The sequence below is a fragment of the Carcharhinus amblyrhynchos genome, chromosome 4 (genome assembly GCF_965287045.1).
Source record: "Carcharhinus amblyrhynchos chromosome 4, sCarAmb.v2.hapA, whole genome shotgun sequence".
NCBI classification, from domain to species: domain Eukaryota; kingdom Metazoa; phylum Chordata; class Chondrichthyes; order Carcharhiniformes; family Carcharhinidae; genus Carcharhinus; species Carcharhinus amblyrhynchos.
The window spans coordinates 17,248,095-17,268,273 of NC_137327.1; the positions used below are offsets into that span (position 1 = coordinate 17,248,095).

The 20,179-nt window shown below is 42.7% G+C and overlaps 1 protein-coding gene and 1 pseudogene across 1 annotated transcript in view; both read right to left on the reverse strand.

The window, feature by feature from the left end:
- Nucleotides 1–20,179, reverse strand: part of cdh13 (cadherin 13, H-cadherin (heart)) — a 971,374-nt gene that overhangs the window by 130,404 nt on the left and 820,791 nt on the right. The window lies entirely within an intron of this gene.
- LOC145342482 (small nuclear ribonucleoprotein F-like) lies at nucleotides 509–4,690 on the reverse strand (annotated as a pseudogene).

The window sequence follows — 20,179 nt, forward strand, 5'->3', positions numbered from 1 at the left end:
TGTCTGGTGGTGGGGGGGAGGGGCTGATCATTGTCTAGTGGTGGGGGGGAGGGGCTGATCATTGTCTGGTGGTGGGGGGGAGGGGCTGATCATTGTCTAGTGGTGGGGGGGAGGGGCTGATCATTGTCTAGTGGTGGGGGGGAGGGGCTGATCAGTGTCTGGTGGTGGGGGTGGGGGGGTTGGTGGAAGGCTGATCAGTATCTATTTTTCAGGTTGAAAACTGGTTTTATTGGTTCAACTTACACCTGAATTCACATTTGAACATATTCAGAGTCAAACTAGAGCAGGTGTCTACAATTAAATTATATTTTGTTATCTACACTTTGCAGCACAGTACAAACACCTGACCTAGTCAGTGCAAATCCAAATACAGCGTATTCGAAAGGCTGAATATTTAAAATGTACTCAAAAATTCTACACATTGTTATTCTTCAATATAAAACAATGTTACTCTCTCATTTTCCCATCTTCTTCCTCTTTCTCAACTCCTCTTCAATATAAAATAATGTTACTCTCTCATTTTCCCATCTTCTTCCTCTTTCTCAACTCCTCTGATGTACAAGACATTATTACACCTTATTAGAACTTCACCAAGGTGACCTGCTAAAGCGCCATCAATATATCCTTCTGTGTTCACCAGCTGCATGTTCACATATCCATCGACTTATACCAAGTAGCCCTTGTATTCCATTCCCCATTGTAACTCCACCGTCAGCGGTTTGCCAGTTAAGCCACGTAGGAAAGGATTTGGATTCAATGGTAAACTCCTGTGGGGGAAGCTACACAGAGCTCTCAGGGCCAGGCTCCTCTATCTCTCTCCCTCCCTCACCATGCTGAGGGGGAGAGCTGATCGTTGTCTGGTGGTGAGGGGAGAGGCGGTGGGTCAGATGTTATTCTGGAGGGGAGGGGGAGTGAGGCCAAACCATTCCCTGGCGGTTGCGGGGGGGGGTAGGGAGCGTGGCAAGTTTGTTGTCATGGGGGTGTGGGGGAGTGAGGCCAGATCATTGTCTTGGCGGGGAGGGGTGAGGAGAGAGGCGGGTCAAATGGATCACTGTTCGGTGGGGGGGCGGGGGGAGCGCAGATGGATCTCTTGTGAAGCGGGGGGGGGGGGAACAGATAGATCCCTGGCTGGGGGGGCGGGGGTGCCTTTCTGCAGTCTATCGGTAGGAGGGGAGGAGGGCATGAGTGGCGATTGGTCTGGGTAGTGGGGGAGTGGATAAGGGGGCCAGTGATGTCCGTGTATCCCCCTTATCCACCCCCCCCACTACCCAGACCGATCATCACCCCTGCCCTCCTCCCCCCCACCAGAGATCCATCTGCCATACCTCCCAAAATACTTACTTGCCCCAACTCCCCACCCCGAGATACACCCTTGCTCCCAGTTTTCGCTCCTGGGCAGCTTTCTCTGCTTTCTGTGGCTTGGGAGCAATCTGAAACGGGCGCGCTTTTCCCAATTTTTTCTAACCGCGCGTGCGTAGTTCAGAGCTCAGATCGTTCCGGCAGCACTAAACCCCACCCACTGTGTGAATCTGACTGGAGATGACTGAGTGCGTATGGGGGTGCCTGAAAGCGGATTTCTAAGTCGGATCCGTACTGCGCCCAAAATTGACACTTAGAATGAAAATGGTAAAATTGGGCCCAATATATTAAGTTCCCCCTTCGAAAACATTAACATATGATGTGAACAATTGGAGTGCTAGCAGAGATCCCTGCAGGAGCCCAAGAGTCACTGCCCGCCAAACGGACAAAGATCCATTTATGCCAACATTTTGCTTCCTATCGCTAATGAGCTTTAGATCCATCTCATCCATCTCAAGACACTGCCCGCATTCCCACATGCTTTAACTTTAGGTTGTAATCTGCTCTGTGAAATCTTGTTGAAATCCTTCTGAAAATCTAAATAAACCACCTCCACTGATTCTCTTTGGATAACTTAACAAGTTACATCCTCAAAGAACTCCAGCATATTCACCAAACATGATTTCCCCTTTGTAAATCCACACTGACTTTGTTGATTATACCACTGATTTCCAAATGCCGTGTTATGAAATCCCTGATAATGAATTCTAGCAACTTCCCAGTACTGACATTAGACTCACTGGTCTATAGTTCCTTATCTCCTTGTTTAAATGTTTTGATCAACCCGACCTGCATCATATAACTAAATTTTATCATGCCACACTTCAGTCACCACAGAATACAACCATACAAATGCATAACTATTTTAATAAAGTGAAATATATTAACAGAAACAATGAAGTTTAGAATTACCAAAAGAAACACACACACTAAAATAGATTTTTCTTGAAAAGCTGTCATGCACAATCCAAAATAACTTCTGTCACTGGGACACATTATAAGGGGAGGAGGCTATAAAATGTAGAATTTTACAACAGCAATTTGCATATAAATACCTCCTTTAATGTAGCAAAACTTTTCAAAGATGCTCCACAGGCGTGTAATCTAGTCCAGTACTTGTTACTTAATCTGAGATGTAACACTGGCAATCCATTCCAACTGCATTTTTGCTCTGAGTACTTCTCACACATGCTGAGGAGTACAGTTTCCTTTCATCATTAATCTTTACAGGTGGAGTGTAAATGTAAAATGCTTTCTACATAACTCAATTTATTGCCTCTTTGAATCCTGGGCTGCAAGTCGACAATGTTGTATGTAATGCAGTGCGACAGTCCCAGCCAGTGAAATATGTGAGCATACATCAATGTTAATGTTCTGGGATGAAACTTGACATTGGACCTTGATGTTGTTTAAGTCTCTTTGTCTGATGTGACATTCTAGTTCCACAATACATTAAAATGAGAAGGTTGAATGGATGTTATGGAAATGGTCGGCCAACAGCAACTGTCATGATGGAAGTTAAATTTACAAAAGAAGTATTTGGTGTGGGTGGATAAAATGCCACTGTATAACGTTAAGCAAACGCTCCCCTGATCTAATTAAAGGCAAAAGACTTTGTGTACAAACTTAAGATTCCAAGAACTCAATTCGTCTTTTTTGAGTTTCAACATGGCGGGATCTCAATCCATCCAGACCTCCACTTACTTTCTTGACTCAATACTTATTTGATGTGCATAGCAATCTCCTGATGGGATGTCCCCTCCACCCAAAGGGAGTCATAGGCTTACATTAACACTGCAATGCAGTTATTGTGAAAATCCTCGAGTCACCACTATCCAGTGCCTATTCAGGTAGACTGAGGGAGAATTTAGCATGGCCAATGTGCCTAACCAGCACCTTTCCTTGAACTGTGGCAGAAAACCAGAGCATCCAGAAGAAACCCATGCATGCATTGGGAGAACATGCAGACTCCACAGAGTGACACAAGCGAGGAATCGAAGCTGGATCTCTGGCGCTGTGAGGCAGCAATGCTAACCATTGTGCCACCCACAAGAATGCAGCCCCTACATGTTCACTGATTGATCTCAGGTTTCTCCCTCTTTCTTCATTTCTCTGGACTTTCCTTTGCTGTCTCTGCGACAATTGATTGTTTAATAACTGCCCAATCTCATTTTCTTCCAGGTCGACATGTAGAAGACCAAAGTCATCAAACACAGACCCTGCCACACATTTAACTCCTTAACCATGGATTGCAATCACTTTCCATTCTCTTGGGCTGAATTGTATCAGACAAACTTTTATGTCCAAGGCAATCTAGTTATTATTTTTAAGGCCGATATGTTTTCCATCAGAGACATAGACATGAATGCGAGTTTTAACATGAATTCAGGGTGTGCAGCCCAGCCAATCTGTGTTAGTATTTAGCACCCATGACCCCAGCCCATGACTATGAGCACACAGTCAACAAAAATAAGCTGCACCTGTACAGAGAGCCTTTAACATTGTAAAACGACCCAAGGCACTTACAAGATGCATTATCACACTAAATTTGACACAAAGGCATATAACGAGATATTACGGCAGGAAACCAAATGTTTTGTCAAAGAGATAGGTTTTAAAGAGGTTCCTAAAGAACGATAAAAAAAGGACAAATGGGGAGGTTTAAGAGGAAAATTCTGGACCTTAGGGCCAAGGCAGCTGATGGCTGCACAATCATTGATAGGCCTGAATTAGAGGAATGCAGCTATCTCGAGAGGGTTGTAGAGAGTGGAGGAGGTTACCAAGATAGGGAGAAGGCAAGGCTATGGAGGCTGAGAATGTTACAATCAAGCTGTTCATTAACTGGAAGCAAATATAACCGCAAGCATTGGGGCGGTAGATGAATGAGTTAGCGTATGGCTAGCAAAGTTTTCAATTCGCTTAAGTTTGTGGAGAAAAAATTGATGCAACTTGCATTTAACCTCCCTGCTCTGTATCCCTTTATCCTCCCACATCCTTTTCCAATCCTTCCATCATCCATCTAGCCAATTAACTGCTTACTCTCAAATCCACAGCACTGAATGGCTCCACCCAACCTCAATCCCTTCATGAGCTGTTATGCAAACATTTATCGCCTCCAGTTAAATTTTTCCCTTATCTTTGCTATCCATTATTCATTAACTTTGCTGCATTAATCCTGTCCTACACCAAGTCCCACTCACCTATCACTCTCATCCCCCTAATCTGCATCAGCTCCATACCCTTCATTAAATGTGTCATCTTTAAATCCGTCCTCAGCTCTATTCCATCTCCGCAAACACCTCCTGCCCTGTATCTCCACCAAACATTCCATTTCTCTGACTGCAGTCTTTATGCGATCCCGCTTACCATGATCCCATCACCTTTGGAGAGCACTCAGTTGCTTAATTTCCCATGAGAATAATACAGGCCCGGAGGAGAACATATTCAGAAAATCCAAGAAGACTGTAGCCTAAAGCAATATTATTCTCCTGCCTGGCCCCTGGGTTTGAAGAAAGCATTTCTCTCTTCTTTTGTAAGTATTGATCTAAAGCAGTGTTATTTTATAGAGTAGGGTGATAGGATTTGATGGTTGATAGCAGCAGCGTCGCAGAATTCTTTAAAGAATTCTGTAAAATCTTCTCTTACAATTTTGTGGTACAGCCAACCGGCGATTTGTGTTTTTTCACCAACTCAACACTCCTAACTAAAACTGCATGGTGTGAGAGGCAACAAATAGAATTGTAGGCATTAGGAAAGAAAAGACTAGAGACAGTGCTGGCATCCTGGAAGGTGGGATTTCTGGCTTAGTCCTGCTGATCTGTGCCAGGTACGCAGTAAAAATGGCTACAGAGAAGCTGAATAAACTAGGCTTGCACTCATTAGAGTTTAGAAGAATGAGGGGAGATCTCATTGAGACGTATAAGATGTTGAATGGGATGGATAGGATAGAGGTGGAGAGGCGCTTCCCGCTCAGAAAGGACAGTAGGACTAGAGGGCACAGCCTCAAGATAAAGGGGGGGGGGGCGGTTTAGAACGGAGTTGAGGAGGAACTTCTTCACTCAAAGGGTGGTGAATCTCTGGAATTCTCTGCCCGTTGATGTGGTGGAGGCTGCCTCGCTAAATATAAAAATAAATATATTTAAGATGCGGGTTGATAGGTTTTTGATAGGCAAGGGGATTAAGGGTTATGGGGAGAGGGCGGGAAAGTGGAACTGAGCCAAGACAGATCAGCCATGATCTTATTGAATGGCGGGGCAGGCTGAAAGGGCTGGATGGCCTACTCCTGCTCCTATTTCTTATGTTCTTACGTTCTTACTGACCCAGCCACTGCTTTCTTAACTGGGCCCTTTTAAGTGACCTGTGTGTTCACCTGCCTCAGGCAGCAGCCTCATTAATTAATACTTAACTGGGGAGGCATGGCGGCACAGTGGTTAGCATTGCTGCTTCACAGCGCCAGGGTCCCGAGTTCAATTCCTGGTTTGAGTCACTGTCTTTGTGGAGTCAGCACATTTTCCTTGCGCTTGCGTGGGTTTCCTCCGGTTTTCTTCCACAGTCGGAAAGGCGTACTGGTTAGGTGCATTGGGCATGTTACATTCTCCCTCAGCGTATCCGAACAAGCGCTGGAGTGTGGCGACTAGGGGATTTTCACTGTAACTTCATTGCAGTGTTAATGTAAGCTCTAATAAAATAAACTTAATATGCTAATCTGGTCCTAATGTTGTCCTTAGACTTTTCAAAGCTTTTCAGTTTAAGGTTAAAGTTTATTTATTAGTGTCACATTTATTAGGCTTACATTAACACTGCAATGAAGTCACTGTGAAAGTCCCTGAGTCACCACACTCCGGTGCCTGTCTGGGTACACTGAGTGTGAATTTAGCATGGCCAATGTTTCAGCAGCACAGACTGTGGGCCCTCTCAGCAAAACTTGGTGGGGAAATCAAAAAGTTTAGTTTTTTTTTGGTATTTTGCTATTGCGCGCACATGCATGTGCGCATGTTGAGGGAGACCATTCCCCAAAGGCAAAGGATTATGCGTAGCCTCAATTTGATTGGAAGCTTCTGAGCAAATCCTACCAGTATCCTGGGAGATAAGCTATCAATCTTTCTTATATTCATCCTGAGGTCAAGATCTAATGGGCAGTTTCTAAGATCTATTGAAATGTTTGTTACAACATAGTCTGGATATTCAGTCAGAATGCAAAGAAGACTTTGTTCCAAGCAATCTAGGCAGCAAACCACTTTTGTCCTGACTAAATACAGTTTTTTTCCAAGTTACAAAAATGCCATGAATCTTTATAATGAGGATTTATCGTTAAGCAATTAATACAAAGGAATGTAAATTTGGACAACATCTGAAGGTCAAAAATACAGACTTATTTAAATAACTCAACTGTAAATGATGAATGTCTATTTAACTTTCCTATCATTGCTTTTCATTTTGGAATCAGTGGCAAGTGACATTGATATATATTCCACCAATACAGCTCGAATAGCTATTGTTTAATATAAATATAACAAAGCCATAAGTGGTTATCAGTTGGTTGCACTATACATGCTTAAGTCTAAAACACACAGTAGGCACTATCTACGTTAGTAATTCATGAAAGCTCCAGCACTAGTTATTGAAGTGACATCTTTTTAATGACTTTTTCCCTGTGCTTGTGAATCTACCTTGACAAAACTGAACAGCTCTGCTGAGGTGATGTGTACAAATGGATTATCATAGCATCGCGCTACTGTGCATGGGTGAATAATCAATATCTGCATTTTCAATTCAATGCTACGTACGAAAGACTTGAAAGAGAAAATTTAAAGGTATTTTATTTCTCGCACGAAATTTAACGGTCATCAAGATGAAGGGCATTTGCTCTGAAGAGTGAGGCACTTCCTATTTCATGCATTCATATCAGCGTCGGCCACTTTCAAATCAGGAAAACTTTTCAAATGCAGAATAAAAGCTACAAAAAAAATGAATTTTGTGGCTGAAAACCATCTCTTATTTTGAGGTGTTCAAGATTATGAAGGGCAAGGACAGGGTAGAATGGGAGAGCAAATGTTTCCTTCAGTTGAAGGGCCAGTTACAGCTTATAGAAATAGAAACCCTACAATGCAGAAAGAGGCCATTTGGCCCATCGCGTCTCCACGACCGCAATCCCACCCAGGCCCTACCCCCAGATCCCTACATATTTACCCACTAATCCCTCTAACCTACGCATCTCAGGACGCTAAGGGGCAATTTTAGCATGGCCAATCAACCTTACCCACATATCTTTGGACTATACGAGGGGACACAAGTTAAAAATGAAGGTTTGGGAAGGTTTGAGGGAAATCTTTTTTACTCAGGGAGTGGTGATGGTCTGGAAAGCACTGTCTGGGAAGGTGGTGAGACGGTTTGCCTCCCATCCTTCAAAAAGTACCTAGATGAGCACTTGGCACATCATAACATTCAAGGCTATGGGCCAAGTGCTGGCAAGTGGGATTAGGTGGGCAGGTCAAGGCCTTTCATGTGTCAGTGCAGACTCAATGGGCCGAAGGGACTATTCTGCACTGTAGTACTCTGTGATTGTGCCAGGTGACACTACTTTAAGAAAGGTGTTTTTAATCATCTTCTCTGCAGTTTGTAAGCAAGCCTGTCATTTTTTTTTATTATTGGCATCATGAGGTCTAAAAGTTTAAAGTTTATTTATTACTCACAAGTAAGGCTTACATTAACACTGCAATGAAGTTACTGCGAGATTCTGTAGTGGCATCTTTTATTGCTGCTTAAATGATTTAAATGAGGTTTTTTTTGTTTAAGTTTAAACTGGGCCTGAAGCATTGTCTCGGAGTTTATGAGCCTTTTTGAATTGTTGTGGGAAGATTGATTGACAGATCAAGTGGGACCATTTTTTCTCTCCCAAGAGTTCTTTTATTTTCAGTTTTGGCTGCTGGATAGTGAGAAGGTCTTTGAACTCTAGGCTGGAGGTAGCATGTTTATCCCTCTCCCTGATATTATACATTCTGTCATCTTGCTGGAAGCAGATTTTCTTGCCTTCCTGGAGTGGAAATTTTGCTGTTGGTGGTTTGCTAGCTAGATGTCAGCAGTGATCTATACTTGGGGGTCCTGGGATTTCCAGAATGGAGAAGCCAGAGTTTTAATTCTCCAACCACAGGACTAATTCATAGCAGGTGTTGCAGAGCTGCAAGATTGTGTGAGCATTCTTATTTTCTGTGCTAAATCTGGGATGGATGTATGTTTGTAAGGAGGTTTGTTGTGTTGGAATAATGCATTTAGTTGTTATAGTTTATACAATATCGTGGTTGTTTTTTTTCTGGTTTGTAATTGGTAAAAGTCATTGCTAATTTTCTTTCCATTTGTTAACTACATTCTTAAATAAACTTTGATTGATAAACACTCCCTAGTGGGTCATTTAAATCATACCAGGAGTGAAACATCTTATGCTTACTCCAGCCAAATTCAAAGTGAAAAACTTATGGTCTAGGCTGACTTCATAAAATATCTCAGATTTTCTGATCTGGATCATAGCAGCCAATAGACATTGTGCTCTCTCAACAAGGTTGTTGCCTGCACACCAATTTGTCTTACAGGACTACACCTATTAAGAGGAGTATGCGTGTACAATTGTTTTCACTCATGCGCATTCGCCCAAGGTTTTTAGCACTGCCAGACAGGGCAAGCCATCTTCTGAAGAGTCAGAGATAGACATCAGCCCAGGTCATAGAATCATGCAATGCAGAAGGAGGCCACTTGGCCCATCGAGCCTGCACTGACCACAACCCCACCCAGGCCCTATCCCCATAAAACCATGCATTTACCCGAGCTAGTCCCCCTGATACTAAGGGGCAATTTAGCATGGCCAATCCACCTAACTTGCATATCTTTGGACTGTGGGAGGAAACTGGAGCACCCAGTGGAAACTCACACAGAATGGGGAGAATGTGAAAACTCCACACAGACAGTGACCCAAGCTGGAAATTGAACTCCAGTCCATGGTGAGGCAGTAGTGCTGACCACTGTACCACCAATAAAAATGACCAGCTCTCTCACACTACCCTGGAGGAAGGTTCTTGCGCATCATCTCATACCAGAATATAAAATGAGAAAGGACACTTTTTAATGCGGCATTCTTTAGTATTAGAAGAAAGATACAACGTAAATGGATACAGAGATGCTGAAGAGGATGCAGAAAAGATTTACAAAGATGATACCAGAAATGTGTGGGTATACATATCAGAAGAGGATTGAAAGGCAGGGGGAGCGGGGGAATGACCTAACAGAGAGTTTTAAAAATATGAAAGTGTTAGGTTTTTATTGAGTGCATACAGAGAGAATGCTTCCTCTTCTGCGGGGGAACATGCTTAGAGGCCATCTGTTGTGAATACCTGGTACCTAATATTTTACAGATAATATTGCTCTGGAAATGTTATTATTTTGTGAAGGTAAGGCAATTAAAATGCTGGGCTTCAGGGATTGCCAGAACATCTAAAGAGATGGCTGGACCTAATATGGTTTCAAGTCAACTGAGAGAAGTTAGTCAAATTAAATCGGAGATAGTTGAAACAGCTCTATCAGCAGCTTAAAACATTAACTTTGTCACTGACTGTGTGGAAAGCAGGTGAGGCTTAATCTCAGCTTGAATCTTGTAAAGAACAGAAGCTGGAAGTTTATTTATACTTGTCACAAGTAGGCTACACTGAAATGAAGCTACTTTGAAAATCCCCTAGTGGCCACACTCTGACGCCTGTTTGGGTACATTGAGGATGAATTTAGCATGGCCAAAGCACCTAACCAGCACATCTTTTGGACTATGGGAGAAAACCGGAGCATCTGGAGGAAACCCACACAGACACAGGGAGAACCCAGGTCCCAGGCGCTGTGAGGCAGCAGTGCTAACCACTGTGTCACTTGTGTAGGAAGATGACTTGGTATGAAACAAGTAGGAAAATCTACAGTGGGCCTTACAGTGTCCAATTGTAAATTAAAGTAACCAGCAATTTAGTTTGGAAGTATTGGAGACATAACCAGAACAAGGGATTGAGGCCCCCACTGTCAGGAGATGGCAAATCTGAAATGAAAGTTTTACGTTTTAGAATAGTTGGAGCTAAGGAGAATTCCCCTGAGGACAGTGGCATGCTTGTGACTGGTTCATACAGGAGTAAATTGCTTGAATATTGATACGTCTTTTGAGAAAATTCTTGGGGGAAGCAGGAAGGAAACCTGAGTGCGTAACATATATAGCTATAACCCATATTTAGTTAATAGTGCATAGAAACCCTACAGTGCACAAAGAGGCCATCTGGCTCATCGAGCCTACACCGACCACAATCCCACCCAAGCCCTACCCCCATATCCCGATATATTTACCCACTAATCCCTCTAACCTACACATCTCAAGACACTATGGGGTAACTTTCAGCGTGGCCAATCAACCTAACCTGCACATCTTTGGCCTGTGGGAGGAAACCGGAGCACCCAGAGGAAACCCATGCAGACACGAAGAGAATGTGCAAACTGCACAAAGGCAGTGACCCGAGCTGGGAATTGAACCCAGGTCCCTGGAGCTGTGAAGCAGCAGCGCTAACAACTGTGCTACCGTGTTGCCCTCTGTCTTACTGTACTGCATGTTTAAGTCTTTCATTCACAGAAAAGGTTGCTTTGTTAAAAAAGATGGAATCTTGTGGTGAGTTCTGTTGGTTAAAACAAGGCATTTAGATTTCTTTTCAAAAGTTAACAGCTCCTCACCAGATTGTAACATATCAATATAAGAAAGTCAGCAAAAAAATCTAATCAGAAATGCAGAAGGGCTTTCTTTACCCAAAGAGTGATGAGAATGTACAATTTGCTTACGATAGGGAGTGGTTGAAGTGACTATTGTGGATGCATTTAAGGGGAAACTAGACAAACACGAGGGAGAAAGGCCTAAAAGATGACAATGATAGATTTAGGTGAGGAAAGATCAGAAGAGGCTCAAGTAGAGCATAAATATCAGCACGGACTAATAGCGTGAAAGTGCCTGTTCCTGGGCAGTATGCTGCATATTAACATATATTTCTGGATTTCTTTCTCCAAAATTATAGCACTCTGTTGCTCAAAGATGTTTCATTCAAGAATGATGGAAATCAATATCGAAGGCAGGTGGATAAATATTGATCCAACTAAATCCATTTGTGGCGTAGGCCACAGGTGAATATGATGGATAAGATGGGAGATGTGGAGGTGATGGTCGAGTGGTATTATTGCGAGACTATTATTCTAGAAATCAGCTCATGTTCTGGGGACTTGGGTTCAAATCCTGTCACGGCAGCTGGTGGAACTCGAATTCAGTAAAAAAAATGTGGAATTATGAATCTACCAATGACAAAACCATTGTTGATTGTTGGAAAACCCCATCTGGTTTGCTCATGCCCTTTAGGGAAGGAAATCTACCATCCTTACCTAGTCTGGCCTACATGGAACTCCAGAGCCACAGCGATGTGGTTGACTCTCAACTGCCCTCCCAGAGCAACTAAGGATGGGTGATAAATGTTGGCCACGCCCATGTCCAGCGAATGAATACAAAAAAAAGCTCCTGCCTTTATTTGGGCCTGACGTGGGAAATTCTTGGGGTGGGGGCAATAAGGTATTCAATGCTTCTGTGAAAGGCTGATGGAAAGTTTTAAAGGGAATTGGACATTTCATTGAGGGGCTAGAAACAGAAGAAACAGTTGACCCTGAATAAAAGACTGGGATTATTTAAATATATATTTGAACCCTGCAGTAGCTAGCACAATAAATGTAGGCCAGAGGTAAATTTAGAGGATTACTAATAGAGCATTGCAACACTCAAATCTCTGTCTGATGTTAAAACTGAAGTTCTGCTACATAACTACAATGATAGTCACCCTGTTTGTCACTTACAAAGCACTGTCAATTTATGGATATATTTGCGAGTAGTCATGTCACTGGATGATTAACTCAAAGACTTGAACTAATAATTAGAGAAAGCCAGCATAAATACCAACGTGAAAAGTTGAGCATTTGAATTCAGAGCAAACATTTTGTGGAAATATTTTGAAAAAAAAAAGCTGATATCAAAAAAGTAATCATAAAGCTGTCAGTTTGCCATGCTCATAAACAGAGAGACTTGGACAACATTCAGGCTTGGACTGTTAACTGGCAAGTAACATTCACACATCCACACCACACAAGTGCCAGGTAAGTGCCCAAGAACACAGCAGGGTATAGATTGGTTGGAGACTTGAGCAGAGAGATGGCAGATGGAGTTTAATCCAGACAAATGTGAGGTAATGCGTTTTGGAAGGTCTGATAAAGAAAGTAAATATACAACAAGTGGCAGAACTGTTAAGAGTATTGATAGGCAAAGGGATCTGGGTGTACAGGTACACAGGTCACTAAAAGTGGCAACACAGGTGGAGAAGGCAGTCAAGAAGGCAGACAGCATGCTTGCCTTCATCAGCGGAGGTGTTGAGTTTAAAAATTGGCAAGTCATGTTGCAGCTTTATAGAACGTTAGTTAAACCGCACTTGGAATATAGTGTTTAATTCTGGGTGCCACACTACCAGAAGGATGTGGAGGCTTTGGAGGGGGTACAGGAAAGATTTACTGGGATGTTGCTTGGTATGGAGGGCATTAGCTATGAGGACAGGTTGGAGAAACTAGGTTTGTTCTCACTGGAATGACAGAGGTTGAGGGGCAACCTGATAGAAGTCTACAAGATTATGACAGAGTGGATAACCAGAAGCTTTTTGCCAGGGTGGAAGAGTCAATTACTAGGGAGCATAAATTTAAGGTGAAAAGGGCAAGGTTTACAGGAGATGTACAAGGCAAGTTTTTTTTACAGAGGCTGGTGGATGCTTGGAACTTATTGCTGGGGGAGGGAGTGGAAGCAGATAGGACAAATACATGAATGGGATGGGAATAAAGCAATATGATGCCCAGAAGGGTAGAGAGTTTTAGTTTAGATGGGCAACCTGAAGGGCCTGTTCCTGTGCTGTAATTTTCTTTGTTCTTTGTAATTACTGTCTCCAACAACAGAGAATCTAATCGTATCCACTTGAGATTCATTGACAATACCATCGCTGAATCCCCCACTATCAATATTCAGGGGTTATCATTGACCAGAAACGGAACTGGACCAGCCATCTAAATACAATGGCTGTAAGAGTAGGACTGCAGGTCAGAGGGTGGGAATTCTGTGGTGATTAACTCTCCTCCAGACTCCTCAAAGACTGTCCATCATTTACAAGGCACAAGTCAGTACTGTGACAGAACACTCTCCCTTTGCCTGGAGGAGAGCAGACCCAAGAGCACTTCAGGAGCTTGGCACCATCCATGAAACAGTAACTCACCTGACTGGCACCCTATCCAGCATCTTTGCACCCTCCACCACTGATGCACATTGGCAGCAGAATGCACCATCTCCAAGAGGCATTGCAACAACTCACCAAGGATCCTTTGAAGGCACCTTCCAAACAAACAAGGACAAGAGCAGCAGATGCATGTGAACATGACCACCTGCAAGTCTCACACCATCCTCACTCGGAAATGTATGTCTGTTCTTTTACAGTCACTGGGTCAAAAACATGGGACTCTCTTCCTAACCATCCTGCAGGTGTTTCTACACCACCTGAACTGTTCAGGAAAGTGGCTCACCCCTATCTTCTCAAGGGCAATTAGAAATTGGCAACAAATGTTGGCTTCGCCAGCGATGCCCACATCCTGTGGAAAAAACATTTAAAGTCTGCTTTCCTTGACTGGTGTGGTCTATACGTAGCTACAGTCACAAACCATCATGGTTTCGGCTCCATTATCCTTTCAAATGGCCCACTTTTGCATCAAATGCCAGAGAAGTTGGCCCCCTGAGGGCAAGTCGGGATGAACAATAAATGTCACAAGAAGTTCCCGCAGCTAGCCAATAGGGCGTCGCCTCCTATTGCAAGAAAGTCACCGAGGGGAGGCCAGAGAATCTTGCCCTTAGAGAAAGGCTTGTGAAACCAAACGCAATCACAAGGTCAGTCAGGCAGAAAAGTGTGTTCGAAAATTGGAAATAAACACTGGAAAACGGGAGTGAGGTCCTGCCTCGGGTATAGGGCAGAGTACAGAGGCATTATTCTGGTTTACTCAAGTAACGTGACCTAGTAATTTGAAGAAACTAACTTAGGAATTTTATTAATTTAGCTTTTTGTTTACAGAGTTAGATCAACTGGACTAAGCCTGACCCTGTGTCTCTTGCTTCACCGTGGAATAAAGCAGGTTAAGAATTCAAAACAAATGTCACCTCCTTTAATGTTAGCAGTCTTCCTTGGAGGAAGTAAATAAACCCTTACACAAAATTAAAGAATAACTCATAACGGTCCACTGGGTCCAGCCATCATACAAGAATATATAGGCTAGCGTGACACAACTTGTATAAAGGTAAAATGCACAGACCGCTTTTGGAAACAAAATATGCCATTCATGTATCTAGGGAGGATCTGACTTTGTAACAAACGCCTGCCCCAGACAAAAGAAGGAAGAACTTGCATTCTTACAATGGGTGTGATTTTCCATGCAATCTGCTACGTGTTTCATAGGGAAGGAGGAGCTCGCCATTGTCCAGTGGCAGGACCTTCTGGTCCAACTGTTGTCAATGGGATTTCCTGGTTGAATGCACCCCTCAACACCAGGAAAGATGGGGATGCACCATTGGCGGCACTGAAAGATTCCGCCGGCATGAATTACCGCCACCAAGTACACTGCTCCGGAGAACATGGTTTACCAAATTGACACTATTCTCCCCTGAATCTGGCTAAGTTAGGGGTTCTACTCGCAGACACGCAGGGTAGAGTAGGTGTAGGAGGATGCGGCGGCGCGGGCTCGTTGGGCCGAAGGGCCTGTTTCCCATGCTGGGTTGTTCTTTGTTCTTTGTATGAGTAGCCAGAAGATTCTGGCCAATATCTTCCAGCACTTCAGAACATTCAAAAGCACTACATAGCTAATGTTCGTATTCGGAAATGCAGTCACTGTCATGATGCAAGAAGATGTGGTTTCCACAACACACGTAACACAATAATATAAATGACCATGACCATTTCCAATGTCACTGTAAAAAGCAGGTTAGCATCTTCAGCATCACTCCCAAATCTGGGTTTAACATAATGTGGAGTTGCCAGTGTTGGACTGGGGTAGGCACAGTAAGTAGTCTCACAACACACCAGGTTAAAGTCCAATAGGTGTCTTTGGTAGCACACGCTTTCGGAGTGTCACTCCTTCATCAGGTGAGTGCCTCCTTTGCTGCCAAACATGTAGCAGATTGCATGGGAAATCACACCCATTGTATGAATGCAAGTTTTTCCTTCTTTTGTCTGAGGCAGGCGTTTGTTACAAAGTCAGACCTTCCCTCACCTGATGAAGGAGCGGCACTCCAAAAGCTCGTGCAACCAAATAAACCTGTTGGACTTTAACCTGATGTTGTGAGACTACCTACTATGTTTAACATAGAAAGAGATTCCTTATTTTAGGAAGAATGTGAATGGTTTGGAAGCAATTCAACAAAGCTTTACTATACTATTACCTGGAGTGAGCAGGGTGTCCTACAATGAGAGAGACTGGGCAGGCTAGGCTTGTAACTTCTGGAATTTAGAAGAATAAGAGATGACTTGATTGAAACATAAGATCCTGACGGGTGTTGGCAGAGTGCATGAGGAGAGGACATTTCCTCTTCCAGAGGAATCTCGTATTAGAGCCACTGCTTAAAAATAAAAATTCAACTTTTATTTTTAATTCAAGACAGAGGCAAGGAGAATGTTTTCTTGAGAGTCTTGGAACTCTCTTCCTGAAAAGGCAGTGGAAGGGGAGTCTTTGGATATTTTAAAGGCAGAGCTAGATAGATTCTTGAAAAACAAGGGGATGAAAGGTTACTGCAGATAGGTGGGCATGTGGAGTTGAGGTTACAATCAGATCAGCCATGATCTCATTGAATGGCAGAGCAGGCTCAAAGGAATGAATGGTCTACTTCTGTTGCTAATATATTCCTATGAGAGCAGCAAGTGTGAGAACAACTCTCCGTTCACCTCTCTGCTTCTCTTAAGAGCACTTGACAATGCTCCTTTCACTCTATCATATCAATAATGTCCTTCTCTTCATTACATCCTTCAGCATTTAACATTCATTGGAGCATACTGCAACAACTTTGTCTCATTCGAAGTACACTCATCCATTTTGTGTACAATAACACCATTGACATCTTAGCACTTTCACAACCACCAATTCCCCCCAGCACTTGATCTTCATGTTGCAATACACTCGCCTGCCTTGACATTCATCAACTCGCCATCCTCATTCCATCTTGAAGCTTCACTTCTCAATTCCTGTACTATCTGTACATCTCCACTGACCTTTTTCACAGATATTCACTGCCTCTCACTCTTTCATTCCGGAGGACATGATAGCCCACAAGAAAAAGGAGAGGATATAGAACATAGAACAGTACAGCACAGTACAGGTCCTTCTGCCCTCAGTATTGTGCCGAACTATGTCCGAACTCAAGACCAAGCTATCCCACTCCCTATCATTCTGGTGTGTTCCTTGTGCCTGTCCAATAACCGCTTGAAAGTTCCTAAAGTGTCCGACTCCACTATCACAGAAGGCAGTGCATTCCACACTCCAACCACTCTCTGAGTAAAGAACCTACCTCCTATATCTCCCACCGTGAACCTTACAGTTATGCCCCCTAGTAATAGCTACATCCACCCAAGGAAATAGTCTCATATAGAATGGGAAGAGTCAGCAACCTAATTGTCCCTTCCTGTGTCAAGCCAGAAGTCTTGGAGATCATGGGTCTACCCTGAGCCATGCCTATCAGGAAGGAGAATCTGTCAGCTTACCTAAGAACAGGGTGTGGGCATGGAACTCGTGTTCCTTCATTCATCTTATCATAAATGCAGAACACTTTATCAGAGGAGGAATATAACTTGGTTGAACTATCAAAAACTAAACTTACAAGGGTTTTCAGTGAAGTGTTTGGACTCAGACAAAAGCAGTGTATACCCCCAAAAGACAACAGTTCCACTTGAAAAGTTAAGCATTCATGATTAACTAATGAGGTAAGAGGTAGAACTAAAAGAAGTATCTTGAAGAAATACCAAGGAAAGTGGAAATCCGGTGGACTGGAGGAGCTATAAAAAGCAACAAAAGTGAATATGATGTTAAAAAAAAACTCGCAAGGGATATTAAAACCATTGACAATGATTTTTTTAGAAATATATTAAGGGTAAAATAATGGTCATGGTTCGTATGGATTCTTTAACGTTTGATGCAGGTAACAATATAAGAAAATTGTGGGTTTGCTATATGAATCCTTTTCATCCATTTTCACAGTGGAGGACGAGAATAAAATTACCAATAGTAGAAGGGAACCTAAAAAAAGAAGTCAAGAAAGGAGCTTAATAGATTTAATACAAGTTTTAAAAAATCTAAAGGAAAAATAATGGGGCATACCACATGCGAGTATTCAGTACCGAATGCATTAGTCACAATTTCTAAGGCACTTGATATTCAGGGAATATAGTTTTGAGTTGAAAATTGCATACATCAGTCCATTATTTAAAAGAGAGAGGAGAGAACATCGGCTTAATAGCAATTGTAGGGGACTTAATGGAATCTATTCTCAGAGTCAAAGTGACTGAGCACTCAGATAATTAGACAATTAGGCAATTGAGCTGATCAAAGAGCAAGGATTCGTGAAATGTAGGTCATATCTGACCGATATTTTGAGACTATCATCAGCATGTTAGACACGGAAATATACAGATATTGTCTACACGCTCTTTCAGAAACTACTTATAAGTTTCCTCACAAGAGACTTTAATCAAAATTCAAATGAAATTGGAACTGAAGACAACATTATGACATGGGTTGGTAGTTGGTTGAGATGTGGCAGATAGAACATAATGATTTTCCAACTTGTGGATGGTAAAACAAGGTGTCATGATCTACCCTCAAGAACTTCTCACTAAAACTGCCTCCATTATGAGTTGAGAATGTGGAGCTTTGGTTTCAGTTTAAGGTGAAATGGGCCTTACTTACTTCTAGTTTGGTTTAGTATGCCTTATGCATTTATAAATCATGCTTAATATTTTGACCCAGCTGGGAGGCTTTTAGAAGAAAGCAAGCCCTGAGTTTGCTATGGAGAAAATTGCCGTTGGTGGAGTTATTCTCTAAAAGGAAAGCTGGTGGGGTTCTTATCAGGAAAACGTGTAACAGGAGCTGACCTGGTGGCTGCAGACATCCAGTCTGATGTGTTTAACCAGACAGCTCAGTTGTGCATCTTTGGAGGGGAAAGAGGGAATTCTAGTGTAGTTCTGTAAAGAGAGAAGTCCAGGTATGGAATAGGTGCCAAGGGAGCATCTGTATGTGTTTGGTGGGTTACAGTGTGTGACTATCAACAATGCTTATACTTGGACCAGGAGATCACACTAGTAGGAATGTGTAGCCAGACCCAGAGAAAAACGGATGGCCTCCTAGAGTATAAATATGTTTAAAAGCCAATCAGAATGAAAGCCACAACAAAAAATTTGATGTTTAAAATAGGAGCTTGTATTATTTAGAATCATTATCTCATAAACTCAGTATACCCATTTTGCATTATTGTTTGTGTTTGTCTCGGTCAAGTTTGTACAGCATTTTTTTTGGTGTTTCAGAGTCCTCCTCCTTATTTTCTTATCTTTGGTTCCTCCATGCATTACATTCTTGAAATGAAAATGGTCTGTCAAGACAAAACCTAACAATACTTGTTTGGATCTGGCTTGTCCAGTGTTCTCACAGCAGCAATCATTACAATATATTTGTGTGTGTATCTATATTACACACATCACACAAGTATCTATGTACTTGTAAATAAATATATTGATATACATGTGTATAATATATATAAATATACATACAGTAATATATGACAAATATGTATCAAATGACTCCAAATTCAGTGGCACAGTAGGTGGAACTGAAGGTTATGAAGAGACGTAGACAAGGCTTTTGGGGAAAACAATGCCAGATTGTGGAGAGTCCAGAACTCGGGGTCATAGTTTGAGGATAAGAGTAAACCTTTTAGATCTGAGGTGAGGAGAAATTCCTTCATCCAGAGAGTTGTGAATGTGTGGAATTCACTGCCACAGAAAGTAATTGAGGCCGAAACATTATCCGATTCAAGAATAAATTTGATATAACTCTTGGGGCTAAAGGGATGAAGGGGTATGGGAGGTTGGGGAAATCAGGATATTGAATTTGATGATCAGCCATGATCATAATTAATGGTGGAGCAGGCTCAAAGGGCCAAATGGCCTACTGCTGCTTCTAGTTTTTATGTTTCTTGGTGGACTTCAGTGTATTCCTTCCAGTCATCATGTCAGATAATGGCACTCTGCATGGGTTAATGAGTTGCACACATGCTGAAGCACCCAGAGCCAGTCACACCAGCATCTCCTGCTAGCAAGGACAGCTGGCTGGGGCAGAGATTATTGGACAGAATTTTACCACTTGGGCAGTTGGCCCAACACTGGCTGGAAAAGCGAGTTGACGGTATACATGGACAGGCAATGGGGCTCAATTTCACAGGTGACAGCCAATAAAGTGACTGCCCCTGGGGATGATGTCTTGTTCAGGATAGCAACCAGCTCCCAAGAGCAAGTCGCCCAATCAGAGGGCTGGCAGCTCAGCAGCACCACCAGGAAAACAACTCAAAAATGATATGCAAGTGAAGGAGGAAGAAGTCCTCGGGGAATTACTGAAGGGGCTGCCTTCCCTGCCCACTGCCCCCTTCCTGCTTTAAAACATTCCTACTGGG